At 62.2% G+C, this 14,874-nt stretch overlaps 1 protein-coding gene across 1 annotated transcript in view; it reads left to right on the top strand.

Annotated features, from left to right (window-relative positions):
• The first annotated feature begins 7,992 nt into the window (after positions 1-7,992).
• WASF2 (WASP family member 2) overlaps positions 7,993-14,874 on the top strand; it is a 32,115-nt gene continuing 25,233 nt past the window's right edge. The window contains exon 1 of the mRNA XM_084300606.1: positions 7,993-8,108. The gene's annotated coding sequence lies outside the window, so the exon portion shown is untranslated. The remainder of the gene's footprint in view (positions 8,109-14,874) is intronic.

Below are 14,874 nucleotides of genomic sequence, written 5' to 3'. Positions count from 1 at the left end.
AGGGCCAGGCCCTCGCAAGCTATTTCCACCACCCCCCCCCGCCGGGTTCCCCGTCCCCCCCCCCCTTTTTTCTCCTTCCGCTCCTCCAGCAGCGGCTCGGGCCCCCCAGCACCCAGCAGGATGGCGAACCCGCCTCTGCCCGAGCCCAGCGCCCGCAGCCCCGTTTCGGGGTCCCGCTGAGCCCCGGCACGCTCGCTGCGCCCACCCAGCCCAAGCCCAGCCCGTCCCCAGCCACCCCGGCTGGATTCGGCCCAGCCGCCGGCCGGGCAGAAAGCTCTGGAGTCCATTAACATTCCCCCGAGCCATCTAATCCCCTCTCTGCCCTGGCTCTGGCTTTTACTTTGTTTTAATCAAGCCCAGCCTGGCGCCTTTTAAATAACCGGGGCGGACGGCACCCTGCTCTGCGCCAACCCACGGGTGCTGCTGGCTGCGGGGCCACCGCTGCCACGGGTCCCAGTGCGTGCCCGTGTCCCCTGGTGCATGCCCGTGTCCCCCAGTGTGTGCCAGTGTCCCCCAGTGCGTGCCCATTTACCCTGGTGCATGCCCGTGTACCCCAGTGCGTTCCCATGTCCCCAGCGTGTGCCAGTGTCCCCAGCGTGTGCCATTGTTCCCAGTATGTGCCCGTGTCCCCCAGTGCATGCCCATGTGCCCCAGTGTGTGCCCACGTCCCCAGTGCACTCTCATGGCTCCCACGTGTGCCAATGTCCCTCGGCATGTGTCAGTGTCCCCCACTGTGTGCCCATGTCCCCGGAATATGCCCATGTCCCCTGGTGCATGCTCTTATCTCCCAGTGTGTACCAGTGCCACCAGTGTGTGCCCATGGCCCCAGTGCGTGCCCATGGCCCCAGTGCATACCGATGGCCCCCAGTATGTGCCACTGTCTCCCAGTGCGTGCCCATGTCCCCCACGTATGCTCGTGTCCCCCAGTGTGTGTCAGTGTCCCCACTGCGTGCCCATGGCCCTCATTTGTGCCCCCGGCCCCCAGCACGTGCCCATGTCCCCCAGTGCGTGCCCATGTCCCCCACGTGTGCCCATAATCCACGTGTGCCTGTAGCCCCCACCCAGCATGTGCCTGCGTCCCCCAACATGTGCCCATAGCCCCCACCCTGTGTGTGCCCACGTCCCCAGTTTGTCCCCATAGCCCCCAGCATGTGTCCATGTCCCCAGTTTGTGCCCATGTCCCCAGTTTGTGCCCATAGCCCCCCCCAGCATGTGCCAAGGTCCCCAGTGCATGCCCGTAGCCCCCACCCAGCATGTGCCCATGTCCCCAGCATGTGCCCATGTCCCCAGTTTGTGCCCACAGCCCCCTCCCCAGCATGTGCCCGTGTCCCCAGTGTGTGCTGGCGCTGGAGCTGCCCCCAGCCCAGGGAGGGGGCCGCGGGTGGCCGCAGCAGGCGGGGGCAGAGCGCTCGCAGAGGTCTCCACTCTCCGGTAATTTTAAAAGCCGTTTTGGAGCCGGAGGAGCTGAGATCAGCAGAGCAGGGGCCAGGAAAGTGAGGGAATAAAAGCGAGGGCTGTTGCGGACTGTTAGCAATATCTGCTGCCTGGCGGGGCTTTCGGAGCCGGGGGGGCTGGCGCGGGGCAGGGGGCTGTGCGCCCACCCCGGGGGGGGTCCCCATTATGGGGATGGGGTTTGGCAGCCGGGGTCCTTCCCTGGCACCCAGTGACTGGGGGGGACAAAAAGGGGGGGGCTCCACTCCACTGCTCCTAAATCTTGCACAGAGGGGCCCCGGTGGGGGCAAGAGGGGATCGCCCAGTGCCAGTTCTTTGTTGGGGCACAGCCAGGGGGGGCTCGGGCTCCATGGGGTGGGGGCACTCAGGGCACGTCCCTGACCCCTGGGGAACAGGGGGTGCATGGGGATGGCACCCCCAAAGTGTTCAGGCTCCAAAAGGGGTTCTGCAAGGGACACAGGAGGCCTTTTAGGCTCAGTGGGGCTATGGGGTGGGGAGGGGGCAGCTGCGCCCTATAAAGGCTGAGGGAACCCCGCTGGGGGCTGGAGCTCCTTGGTTGTGGTGGGGACCTTGGCTGTGCCCTGCAGGAGCAACCAGGTCAGGGTTGCATCCCCTGGGGCTGGCGATGGGTCAGGGTCTGGTTTGGGGGTGCTGGGGTGGGAACCTGGGGGCACCGTGGGGTTTTTTTTTTGGGGGGGTACGGTGCCAGCCCCGCTGTTTGTTTTTCCAAGGGCCCAAATGGTGCGGGTTATCAGCGGCGGCAGAAGCGCCGCGCTTCCTGTCTCGGTGTGCACGCCGGCTCCTCGGGGAGGGATTAAGGGGATTATATTATTATTTGTTATCACTGAGGGGGGAGAAAAAAAAAAAAAAAGAAGAAGAAACCTCCATTGCTGGGAACTCTGCCTAATCGGGGCAGAGATTAGCTCCTTCCCCAGGCCTCCACCCGGCTGGGCTGCGGCCACAGACAGCGCCCACGGGCACCGGGACCACGGTGACCCTGCCCGGGATGGGGGTCCGGGGGGGACCACCCTGCAGCAGCCCTGTGGCTCTGTCATCCCTCCCGGCAGGGTGACACAGGGCCACCAGGTCCCTGGGGAGCCGCTTTGCCCGCAGCCACGTGGGGGAGAGGATTTGGGAGGCAGTGGTCACCGTGGGGAGCAGCGCCATGTCCCTGGGCACGGTGCCACCGTGTCCCCAGGCACCAGCAGCGCAGGGCGAGCCAGGGAGAAACGTTCCCAGCAGCGTGGGCAGGGGGTCTCTGCCTTCCCAAATGCCAAACCCATGGAAAACGGCCAGCTTGGGGTGCCCAGGATGCGCACCCAACCCTGGTCCCCTTCGTCTTGCAGAGGGTGCAGGGGGAGGAACGCAGCCCCAGGGGGAGGCGAGGCTCCTGGCGGGGCACATGGCTGGGTGCCGCAGGCTGGGACGTGCCTCCCGCCCTTCCTCGCCCCGTGTCGGCCGCCCTCTTCCTCGCCCTGAGCCCTGCGGTGAGCGGTGCCCCGCTGCCAGCTCAGCCCTGCCCGCCTCTGACTCACAGGGAGCCGCCCCGGCGGGGCTGCAGGGCGGGCAGGGTGCTGCCATGTGCCACGGCCGTCCCCCTCTCACGGTCCCCTTGATGCGTCCCAACCCATCCTCATCCTCCTGGGGACGAAGGCCGGGTTGTACCACGCTGTTTTGGGGACACGAGGGAGCCTGCAGGGCAGCGAGGGCTCTGGATGGGGGCCAGGAGGGGGACGATGCCGCAGCCGAGCTGTGCGCCCAGCTTTGTGTGGTGGCGTGCCCCAGCCCATCCTCCTCTCCATGCGCCACCCCCTGCCCAGCCCCATCCCCGTAGGGCTGCGGGCATCCTTTTGGGGAGGCAGAAACCCCCCCGGCCCTCAGGGCACGGGGCACCCCAGGGCAGCACTGCGACCGGGAGCGCTCTGTGCGCTGGCGCAGAGGTCTCAGGAGATGGGGCTGCCTTTTCCTTCCTCTCCACAGCTCTTCCTGCAGGGCCGGGAGTCCCCCAAGGCCAGCCTTGCTCATTATATTGCAGCTCACCTATTCCTGCCCAGCACAAACAAGCGCACATCTCGAGTTATTTATTTATTTTCCCCTCTTTCCAACCCCCCCCTCCCCACCTACCACCGGTTTTGAGCAACCGGAGGCCGATCCGGGTTCAAACGTGGGGTGCAGGCGTGGGGCAGCCCCTCTCCAATTTCACCTTGGCTGTGGCGGGGCTGCAACCGGCGACACCGCGGCAGAAAGGCTGTCATTAGAGCTGCCTCCGCGCACCCTTCCGCTGATGGACCACGCTATTTTCTTTAGTCTTTTATTTACACTTTATTGCTCTTGTTTTTGCACCGGCAAGCGCTGCTGGAGTGCACAGAAATCCTTCAGATCTCGGCTGGCAGCAGAGCTCTGCCTAATCATAGTCATTATCTGGAAGCAGGTAATGGGCATCTTTCCCATGTTAATTTGAAAACAGAACCGGCGAGAGCAGGACGCCGGGGACGGAGCAGGCTCCCCGGGGGGTGCGCGGCCACCCCGCTCACCCCGAGGTTTGGGGAGAGGGCGCGGGGGGCACAAACACGCCGGGCACGGCCACCGCCCGGGCTTTGCACGAAATATAAATCCTCCTCGGGAAGGGATTTGGGCACCGCAGCCGGTTGCTGGCCGGCATCCCGCAGCCGGAGCCCGTCGGTGCTGCCGCAGCAATAAAATCGCCAGGTCTTGTTTTCGCGGCGAGGAGGATGCTGGCTCGCCCTCCTCCCGCGCCGCCGTCAGAACTTGCCCCCGGATCGGCCCAGCCTGGCTCGGTCCTTCGTTAACAAGGACTCGTCCCTTTTATCCCCGGCTGCGGGAGGGGACGGGGATGGAGGGGAGCGGGGAGGATGTCTCCCGTGGGCGAGCCTCCCCCTCGCCGGGGCCGGGAGGGGAAGGCTGGGTGGCGTTGGAGTTTCGTTTGCTGAGATACCATTAACGAGTGAGCAAAGGTTGCGGAGTCTCCATGGAGACAAGACAGCAAGCGAGACGAGCGGGTGTGCAGCCGAGGTTAGAGCTGATTAGTAAATGTCAGCGGCGCGGCAACTGCCCGCCGCCGAGCTGGCCCGGGGCCCCGGTGGGCAGTGGGCACCCCCTGTGTCCTGGGCACCAGGGGCTCCCCATCGTGTCCTGTGTGTCCTGGGCACCATGGGCACTCCACGCATCCTGCACACCAGGGGTATCCAAAACCAGGGGTGTCCTTTGTGCCCTGAGCAGCGTGGGCACCCCCCGTGTCCGAGGCACTGGGGGTATCCCATGTGTCCTGAGCACCCTGGGGACCATGGGCACCCTGTGTGCCCTGGACTCTAGGGGCACCCCACGTGTCCTGGGGACCAGGGACACCCCACACGTCCTGGGAACCACGGGCACCCCGTGCATCCCATGCGTCCTGCACCCCAGGAGCTCCTCATATACCCCGTGAACCCTGCGCACCACGGGCACCTGCTGCATCCTGCGTGCTCCATGCACCCTGTGCCCCCTGAGCCCTTCATGCCCCCTCTACCCCAAGTGCCCCCTGTGCCCCCCACGCATCCCCCAGGCCCCAGGAACCCTGCGCACTTCCTCGTGTGCCCCGTGCACCCTGAGAATCCCACGAGCCCTGGGCACCCCGTGCACCCCGTGCACCCCACGCACCCCATCTTGCCACCGATACCAGCAGGGAGGTGACTTGTAGGAACCAGGGATTCGGGACGCTGCTGGGTGCCCGTTCCCGGAGCATCCTCGCAGCTCTGGCGCTGCCAGCCCTGGCTGCCTTCCCACGGGGAGCGGGGCTGCAGCTGGAGCCGCTCTGCCTGCACGCCCGCCGCCGTGCCGCGCTCCTCGGCCATTTTGTGAGGCACGGGGGGCAGCGGGGGGGCAGAGCTGCCGGAGGCAAGGACAGGGAAGGGGGCAGCCAGCCAGGGACGGGCACCCGAGGCTCCCCGGCACAGCCTGGGGGGGACTCAAGAGCCGCTTGGCCACCGTCCCTCAGCACCTCCGGGCAAGGACGCGGTCACGGCCTCGTGCGGGGCTGGGGTGGCACACTGATTTTTGTCCCTCCCGTTGAGGATTTCTGCTCATCCCCATCCTCGGGGTGTGGAGAGGAGGGCTGAGGCTGGACCCGCTGGATTTTAGCAGGGAGCAGAGCCCAGGCTGAGGGGTGGGAGGGAGCTGGAGGGGGCAGCAGCGCGGGGCAGGACCCCGCTAGGGTTAGGGGGGCTTGGATGCAGCCGGAGCCCACCCAGGGGAGAGGCAGGAGCAGCCTGCACGGCATTTCCCTCCAGCAAAAGGCACCTGGCAGGCGAGAGCATCCCTCTCACCGAGAAACAAGTGTCAGGGGGGTGCCGCGGGGGGGGCCGGATCCCGCAATTTAGCAGGTATTATTCGGCAGCTATAAACAGAGCCTCTCGCACAGGCAGGGGAAGAGATAAAGGTTGCGGCGCAGCTACAGATGAGGTGGTTCCCTTGAGGCTGTGACACCTTGAGATGGAAGCAGATCTTCTTCAAGGCGACGGCTGGCTGGCGGCCTGGAAAACCTGGAGCCCGCGGCCTCCCGCGGCGCCTCGCACCCAGGGGTGGGTGCTGGTGGGTGGGGGGCACGGCCGGGTGGCACCCACGGGATGCTGTGCGTGGAGGGGCGGCGCAAAACGGGTGGAAAAATGTCATTTCCATCACCACCATGCACCCGTCTCGTCCAGGGCGTGCCGAGGGGGGGGTAGGTACCCGGGTACCCTGGGCTGGGGGTGTCTGTCCAGGGAACCGCAGGACTTTCGGGGATTTAATCACTGGGGTTTGCCCCAAAGCACCCACAGATGCCTCCAGCTTCTTTCGGCTGAACAGAACCGGGTGCTGGTGGCGGTGATCGGGCAGGGGAGGGAAGATTTGGGCAGGGGAGGGAAGATTTGGGCAGGGGAGGGAAGATTTAATGCCCCAGGTGCTGCTGATCGGGTGTGTTTGGGACACTGGGGATCTTTGTTCTCCCTCCTCCTTTCCTTTCCCCTGAGGGTGTCTCCTCCAGGCAGAGGATTTCGGCCCTACAGCAACCTGCCCCACACCGAGCTGTCCCCACACACCCCGGGGGGGGGACCGGGGAGGACACGGCCGAGCTGGAGGCTGGGGGAGGCTTTTTGGAGCCTCCACTGCCTCAGCCAGAGCTAAACGTGAAAAATCCGAGCACAAATCTGCCTTTGGTGGGGCCCACAAGATTTGTCATTCCCCACAGGCACGCAGGGTGCCAGCCCCGTGGCTACCAGCGTGAGCTGCTGGCTGCAGCCCAGCTGGGTGCCCTGTCCCTGTCCCCCCCCCGGGCTCTGTGTCACCCCCCAGCTCTGTGTCACCCCCCCAGGGGTCAGGGGGCTGTAGGGTGCCCCTCTGGCTTCATATCAGGAGAGCTCCTGGATGCGACCCAGCTGGGAGCCCGGCTGCTGGGCACCCCCTGCGCCCTGTCCCTGTGTCCCCCCCATGCCTTATCCCTGTTCCCCCCCCATGCCCCGTGTCCCCCCTTGCCATGTCCCCCTGTGCCCTGTGTCCCCCCAATGCCTTGTCCCTGTCCCCTCCCATGCCCTGTAACCTCCACCATACCCTGTGTCCCCCCTTGTCCATGACCCCCAGTGCCCTGTGACCCCCCCCATGCCCTGTGTCCCCCTCCCCATGCCCCATGTGCCCCCCACCCCATGTCCACCCCCATCCTATACCCCCCCATGCCATGTCCCCTTCATGCCCCGTGTCCCCTCCATCTTGTGGCCCCCCATGCCCTGTCCCCCCTCATGTCCCCCCCATGCCCCATGTCCCCCCCCATGCCCTGTGACCCCCCCGTGTCCCCCCATGCTCTGTGACCCCCCCATACCCTATCCCTGTCCCCCCCAAACCCTGTGTCCCCTCCATGCCCCCTGTCCCCCCCCATGCCCTATCCCTGCCCCCCCATGCCCTGTCCCCCCCACCCCCTGTCCCCCCCCCATCTATCAGGGGCTTCAGGTTCCCCCCCCCCCGCCCGCAGCAGCAGCGGGGCCCCCCCCACGCCCGCCCCGCCCAGCCCAGCCCTGTCCCCGTCCCCCCCCCCGCTCCCCTTTGGTCCCGTCCCGCTCCCCCCCCCCCCCGCTCCCCCATTGGAACGTTCCTCCCAGGGCCTGAGAGCGTAGAGGCGGAGGGCGACACCAAAGGGAGGCTCTTGGGGAGGGGGGAGAAATATACCCCCCTTTTCCTCTAAAGTTGCGGGTAATATCGTCGTGTTTTGTCCCTATCAGACCCATGAGAAGATTTTTGAATTATCGTGACTATGCTCGATGTCGTGATTCTCCCCTTCGCCCCGGGGATACATCCCAAAACTCCCCAAGGCTCCCCCCGCCCCGGCCCCCTGGTGGTACTTCCCTCCCTGTTTACTCTCTTTGCGCGGCCGCCTTGGGTGGGGTTCTCCGGCTACTCTACTTTCGTACGCAAGTGGCGTAGGGCGGCTTTGATAGACAGCCGCGCTCAGCCAATGGCGTGGCGGCGCTGCTGGCTGGCGAGCCAATGACGCGGCGGACCGGCGAGCGGGAGGAGGCGGGGCGAGGCTCAGTCAGGACAGGGAGGGGGAGCCGTGGAATGGCGGACGGCCGGGCTGGGCCGCCCTGGTGGTAGCGAGCCCAGGGGCCCGGAGAGGACAGCACCGGAGCGAGGTGAGTGCTGAGAGCAGCCAGCGGTGTCCCCCCCGGCCCTTCCCGGCCGCTTCTTGCCTCGGGAGAGCGGCGGAGGGGTTGGGGTGGGCTGCTAGGCCCTTGCCAAATAGTGAGCCACTGGGCTGAGGCGGGCGGTGGTTCCTGCCACAAAGTGAGCTTATGGGGCCTGTGAGGGGGCTCCGGTGCCCCCGGGTCAGGAGGGACAGAGGGGGGGCTGTGGCTCTGTCCCGGGCTAGCACTCGCCCGGCCCCTCCCAGGAGCCAGGGCTCGGGGCAGGGCGTGGGCCCTGGGCCGGCCTGAGGGGCTGGGGTGAGCTGGTGGCCCTGGGCTGGGGGGTTGGGGGTCAGGGGGGGTGTAGGGGGGGATAAGGGGGTTTGGGGGGGTTAATGGGGCTGGGGATGTGGGGGGCTGGAGAGGGGGCTTAGAGGAGGTGAGTAGGGGGGTCAGGGGGCCTGGACAGGGGGTTAGGGGAGGTGGGTAGGGGGGTTAGGGGGGCCGGAGGGGGCATTAGTGGGGCTTGGGGTGTTAGGGGGGCTGGGAGTGGGTTAGAGGGGCTGGGGAAGGGGGTTAGGGGGTGTGGGAAGGGGGTATAGTGGGGCTGGGGGTGTTAGGGGGGCTGGAAAGTGGGGTAAGGGGGTGTGGGAAGGGGATTAGGGGGGTTAGGAGGACTGGGGGGGTAGCTGGGGGTCTGGAGGGGAGAGTAGTGGGGCTGGGGGTGTTAGGGGGTCTGGAGAGGGGGGTTAGAGGGGTTGGGGGAGTCAGGAGGGGGTTTAGTGGGGCTGAGGGTGTTGGGGAGGCTGGGAGTGGGTTAGACGGGCTGGGGAGGGGTGTGGGAAAGGAGTGTGGACTCAGGAGAAGGGGGAGTTAGGGGGTCTGGGGCAGGGGTTTATGGGGTTTAGGGGGTCTGGGGAAGGTTCGGTGGGGCTGGGGTGTTTGGGGGTCTGGGGAGCATTTTGTGGTCTGGTGCGGGCCGTGCTGTCGGGGTCTGTCAGCAGCCCGCCTCAGAGGTGGTTGTGGAGAAGCGTGCCCGCCTCCTGCCCCCACAGCCAGCGTGCGGGGCGCTGGGGGAGCCTCCCTCCGGGATGGGGACCCGCGGGCAGGGGCGTCCCGGCTGCGTGCGAGCCATAAAACGCCCAGCTCCCGGGGGAAGGCAGCCCCGGTGAGGAAATGTCTTCGCCACTGGTAAATCCCTGGGTGCTCGCGGGGAAGGGCGGAACGGGATGAGGTCGGGGAGCTGGGGCAGATGCGCTGCCCTGCCCCTGACCTCAGCCCTCAGCCCTTCGCCTCCTTCCAGGGGAGAAATCAGGTCGCTGGAGGATGTCCTCGGGGTTGTGCCTCGCTAGTTAGGCTCGTGCTGGGGTTGCTCCTTTGGGATACACGTAGATGCCCTTTGGAGGGAGGTGAGAGATGGCAGCTCCTCCCTCCTGGCGATGATTTGACCTCAAAGAGCGTCCTCGGGTAGGATTTTTTTTTTTATTTCCTCGCCAGAAGTTTCACGTTTGGTGTTAGGTTCTGCTTTCAGCAGCAGAGGTGCCGGAGTTCACCCAGGGCAGAGCCCTGGCGGGTCTGCACGAGGGGCTGGCAGCGCTGCGGGCCCGATATAATACTGATAACAACAAAAAAACTGGCATTACATACACCTGCTCCACATGAGGCTGGAATTTATTAATCCACCAGCAACCCCCGCTCCTGTGTGTCCTTCCCTAGGACGGGGAGGTTGGGGAGCAGCGGCGGGCGCGTGAGTTTCCCAGCGGCAGGGCTGATGCAGAGCGTGACTCGGTGGGAAGCGCTCGGTCACATGAGGAAGGGGAATTGTTGTGTTTCCCCCCCCGGTTTAAGCGCCCGCAGAGCTGCCCGAGTGCTGCCTTGCGACACTTTTCGGCCGGCTTCGCCTCTCGTTGACCTTGAGCGGGGTTTTTGTCGGGGGAACCGGCCCGGAGCTCGTTCCAAACCTTGGTTAAAAACAAACCCGCTGGAAACGCGGAGTGGGGATGGGGTGACTTTGAAAATCTGCTCCCTGTCACAGCCAAGGACAAGCTCCTTCCAGGAAGCCGGGTGGAGCAGGGCAGGCACTTCAGCTTTAAGCCTTTTTTATTATTTTTTGAGTGCTGTTCCTGAAAGTTTGAATGGGAGAGCTTGTTCTAAGCTGCAGAGGCCCAGCTCGTTCTAATCTTTGGTGGAGCTGCGGTTGGTGACGCTGTCCCGGGGCCGGTTGGTGGCCGCAGGGCTCAAACCCAGGAGCTTTGCCTAAAAATGAGCAGTTTCTGCGTGGGGAGAAGCCTCGCTCTGCTCGGCCGAGGAGCAGCTCTCCTCGCTGCCCGTCCCAAGCAGGGGTTGTACGAGGTTAGCCTCCAGCAGCCACCCGAATGTAAACTTCTCCCCACACCGCATATTTGCGCTGCTTTAAAAAATAAACAAATTTTTTTTTATACCTTGTAACAAGTTCAAAAAGTAAATGTCCCAAATTCCAGTCTTTTTTTTTATTACTATTTTTTTTAAACCAACCAAACCCATGCTGGCTCCTGCCTGTCAGAGTCTTCCTCCTTGCAGCTGTGGAGGCTCCTTGGGGTTTGGGGAGCTGCTTTGGTGTGATGTTAGCAGGACCCCTGCTTAATTTGTCCCTTCCCAGCCCCACAGAATCGGAGGTGTGGCAGCAAAGTGCCTGCTCTCGCCCAGATTTCCCCTTTTGGGTTCTGCCCGGTCTGCATTCCTAACAAATCCTTCCAGCTCTGGTTTTCCGAAGCTATGCTGGGGGTGGGCTCGGCAGGAGGACGAAGAGGAGGAAAAAAAGCGATGTGGTGTGTTCCCAGCCACTTTATTTTGTGCAAACCCTCCCTGAAACGTGGTTTAGTGAAGTGAAAAAGGGGCTGGGGGGGCTTGGGGCCGCAGCCCTGGCCTGGTTTCCTGGTGAGCAACGCGCCGAGCGGGGCATTTTTCAGCTGCAATTCAGGAGGCATTTGCGAGCAGTGATTCATAACAAATAACACAACCTCCGTGATAACTGCCAACCCAGTTTCTCAGCATGCCTTGAATGTATCTCATTCTTCGGGGCTGGCCTAGGAAAAGTTGATTTCATTCACAAAGCTTAGATAATCGCGCGGCGTGGGCGGAGGGGTTAAAACTTCAGAGATTGCCTCATATGCACGGAGTTACGCTGGGAAATCAATCTCTTTTTTTTTTTTTTTTATTTTTTTTTATTTTGATGGTGATGGGAGAACAAAGGGGGTTGGGATCACCCTGCCCACAAAATCAGGCCAGTTTCCTTTGTCAGGCCACAATGAGGAAGATCTCAAGTGTAAATCCACGCTTTAATCCGCGCAGGTAGTTTGTTTTGGGAGGCTTTCTGGACTCTGATGGTGAATAATTTTGCAAGTGAGGCTTCTCCCTTCAGCTGTGTGTGCTGCACGACTTGGGCAAACCAGGAAAAGGAGGGAGCAGCGATGGTTGGTGAGTGCTGGCGTGTTCCTGTGCCCTCGTCCAAGAGGGGCCGGGGGCACCAGGCAGAAACACGCAGCCCAAACCCACTCCCAGGGGTTTCAGCAGCCGGGACGGGGCTCGGTGTGGCCGTTTGGGGCTCAGCCTGCTCCTCGCTGTCATTTCTGCACCTCACAGTGCTCAGGAGGTGAAGCAGAAGTGAAGAAATGATGCTTTTTTGTGCTGAACGAAACTCAGGAGAGCAAAACTCTGCTCCTCTCCCAGCAGAGATGGCGTGGCCGTGCTCGCTGCTGCCGGGGGCTGTAGGAGGCAGTTGTGTGTTTGTGCTGCGCCTTCATTCTCGCTGCACAGGGCTAAATATTGGCGAGATCAGGCCCTCGCTTACCACGGGTTAACGTTTATTGGAATATTTTTGGTGTTTATAAACGCCGGCTTTAAACCCCGTGTGAAAGTGGCTGCTGGGCATTAGGCAAACGCCTGCTCGGAGCAGAACCACCTCGCTGACATTGACTTCCTTCGTATTTTTGCAACTCGGTGCAATAAAAGGGCTGCGTGCCTCCTTTTTGAGGAGGGGAGGCTCGCTGCCAGAGCGGCCCATCAGCTCCTGATGCAGGCAGAAGCTGCTGCAGGAGGTCAGCAGCCTCGGGGCTGATCCTGAATCATGGTTTTCGGGTAGGTAGGGCTTTTTTTTCCTTCCTGGGAGGCAGCAGGGGGAGGTCCCTCCCCAGCAGGGCCGAAGCGTGAACTTCCACGTCGTGCTGTTGAGCAAGCAGCGCAAAGCGCTCGGCGCAGCCTCGGTCCAAAGCTCGCCTTCACCTGAGAAACGGCTCCTCGAGATCCTGCCTTAATTCCTGAGCTCGTGGGAAGCCTCCTGGTGTTGGGCTCCTACAGAAGAGGAGGAGCACAGGCGGATTTCACGCGTGCCTCTTCTGGGAGATTTGCTGGAGAGGTGGTGAAGGAGCAGGGGTCTCCGTTGGGGTCCCCAAAATGGGGTCTGCAGCGACCTGCTCTGTTCTTGTGGCACCTTCTCTGTCATCTCGTGGAGTGGGATTTGGGAGAAGTGAGCTGTGAGGGGTGCTGTGATGGTGGGAGAGGAAGATGGGGGACTCCTGTGCATCAGCAGCGTCTGACATTTGCTCTTGAAGGCCCAAATCTCTGCATGGGAGGCTGTCACCGTGTCACTGCTCTGAGATCACCGCTGACCTGTCTGGAAGGTTTCAGTTCTGCACAGGAACGGGGCTGCTGTGCTGTGGGGACAGGGACGGAGAGCGCAGCAAGAGCCGTGCACTGAACGTAGCTCCTTACTGCTGCTGGAAACCAGCCCCCAGCCAGGAGTTCACCACGTTGCTTTCTGCTGGGAAGGCGTCAGGAGGAACTGAGATCTTTCCTTGTGCCGTGTGGTGCTGTCGGATCACCTCGGAAGGCGCTCGTTCAGTACGGCTGGTGATGGGTTGCTTTGACCGACTGCTTTCTGAAGCCAAGGCCCTCTTCCCACACGTGGATTTGAGCTTAAAACCCAATTGTAAAGCAAAGGGGGCGAGAGGAGGAAGTGTCTCTTCACCCAGTGCGTGCTGAACGTGGGCCGTGGGATCCCTGCCCCAGGATTTCACAGGTGCCAGCTGTTCGGGTGCGCTCAGAAACCGATGAGACCCCTTCGTGGAAATGAAATCCCTAGCTTCCAGTGATGGTGTTTGTTGCAGCGTGGTCCGAAGGCCCAGGAGATTGCTGCACCATAGGAAAGGACAGCAGGGAGAATCGTTGCTTCTTGCTTGTTGTGTTTTGGGGCTCTCCTTTCAGCACCTGATACCTGGCACCCGTGGATGGGGGATGTCTGGGGGCTGGATGGCCGAGCCTGGCCGTCCTCGGTGTTGTTCAGGTCTTGCCTCCTGTTCAGTCGCTGGCGTTCCCTGTGATGTTACGGAGCCGGGTGCTTCTTCCAGGCCTCCGTTTCTCCTCGCTCGTAAAACTGGGCTAATGACTCTGACCTTTTGTTTGTAAAGCAAAAGGAAAAGGATCAACAAAATACTGGAGCTTATTTACTATCATTACCGAAATGATGAGCAATGCCACTTTGCGGTACTTCAGAGAGGCTTCGCTTATAAGATGCTGGAAATCCCTAGAGAGAGAGAGAGGAGAGAGGAAAAAACGTTTCAGTCAGAAAAGGAGGAGGGGGAACGCTCCTCCCAGCCCAATCTTGTAACTTCATCCTCCTGCAGCGCGTGAGGTGATGGCTCCAGCCGTGGCCCATCCCAGCTGGGCGTTTGGAGTAGCTGCTGATGATCTCTGATATTTTTTTTCCTGTAGCAGCCGAAGGGGCTGGTGTCACTCAGCACGTCGGAGCGAGCCCTGCCTGAATCATTCCCATGCTGGGGCGTTTTGCAGAGCACTTGGTTGACCCGGGGGTATTACCGCTAATAAGATGGAGTGTGGTTTTAATTTCTCATTTCCTCTTTTCACCGGATGCCCTTTTCCTACTCGTGAGAGTCTCGCTCTGAGTCCCCGTGCAGCAGAAGTCCTTTCTGTCACCCAAAGAATGAGCGACGCGGGGCTTGAAGTGGCATTGAGAGCGGGGCCGGCAGCCACAATACCTGGTGTGTCGGCGGGGCCGCGCTTCATGCATGGAGTGCAAGAAATGGGATTTAATTGGGAGGGAGGGGGAACGGCAGCCCGGGCTGAATGGCTGGGTGAAAGTTCCCCGACCACCCCTTAGCCCGGCAAAGAGTTGGTTGAGTGCTTGCCAGAGCGGAAGCGAGTTCCCTTTCAGGCACCCAGCTTTTGTGCACGGTAAGAAAAAGCTCACACTTCGGCTTCGGGCCTTGCAGCTGCAAAAAAAAAAAAAAAAAAAAAGAAAAAAAAAGTGCACACACCCAGATCCTGTTCTTTCAATACCAGCAGCTGCCGAGCCGATCCTGCGCTGGGGGAAGGCGTGTGGCTGTAAACACAGCTTGTGCAAAACCTTTCCCTTCGGTCTAGGGCAGCACGAAACAAGCGGCCGCTTCCCCTTCGGAGGCTCTGGTAGAGGCACGTGTTGTTAGCTCGTACAAAATAGCCTCGTGGTCGCTCAAGAATTCAGCCTTGTGTCGAGGAGGTTGCATTTAGGGGCCGGCTTGACACGAGAGGTTTCCATAAAGCAGCTTATCTGTAGCCCTTGTGGTCAGCTCTGGTGGGAGGACTTGCTTCTGCAGCATCCCGACCAGGGCCTTGAGCTCTGCTTCCGAAGAGGTCGGTGCAGTAACGCGATGCTTTCAGCCCCTCCGAAACACTTCGGGGTGATACAGAGCCCGGTGCTCGCAGATTACAGAAGGTGAGATCACCACTGGGCTGGGAACGT

This window comes from Netta rufina (assembly GCF_964035555.1).
Source record: "Netta rufina genome assembly, chromosome: 23".
Lineage (NCBI taxonomy): Eukaryota > Metazoa > Chordata > Aves > Anseriformes > Anatidae > Netta > Netta rufina.
Note: the sequence above shows the minus strand (reverse complement) of the source record. Positions and strands in the feature narration are given on the sequence as shown.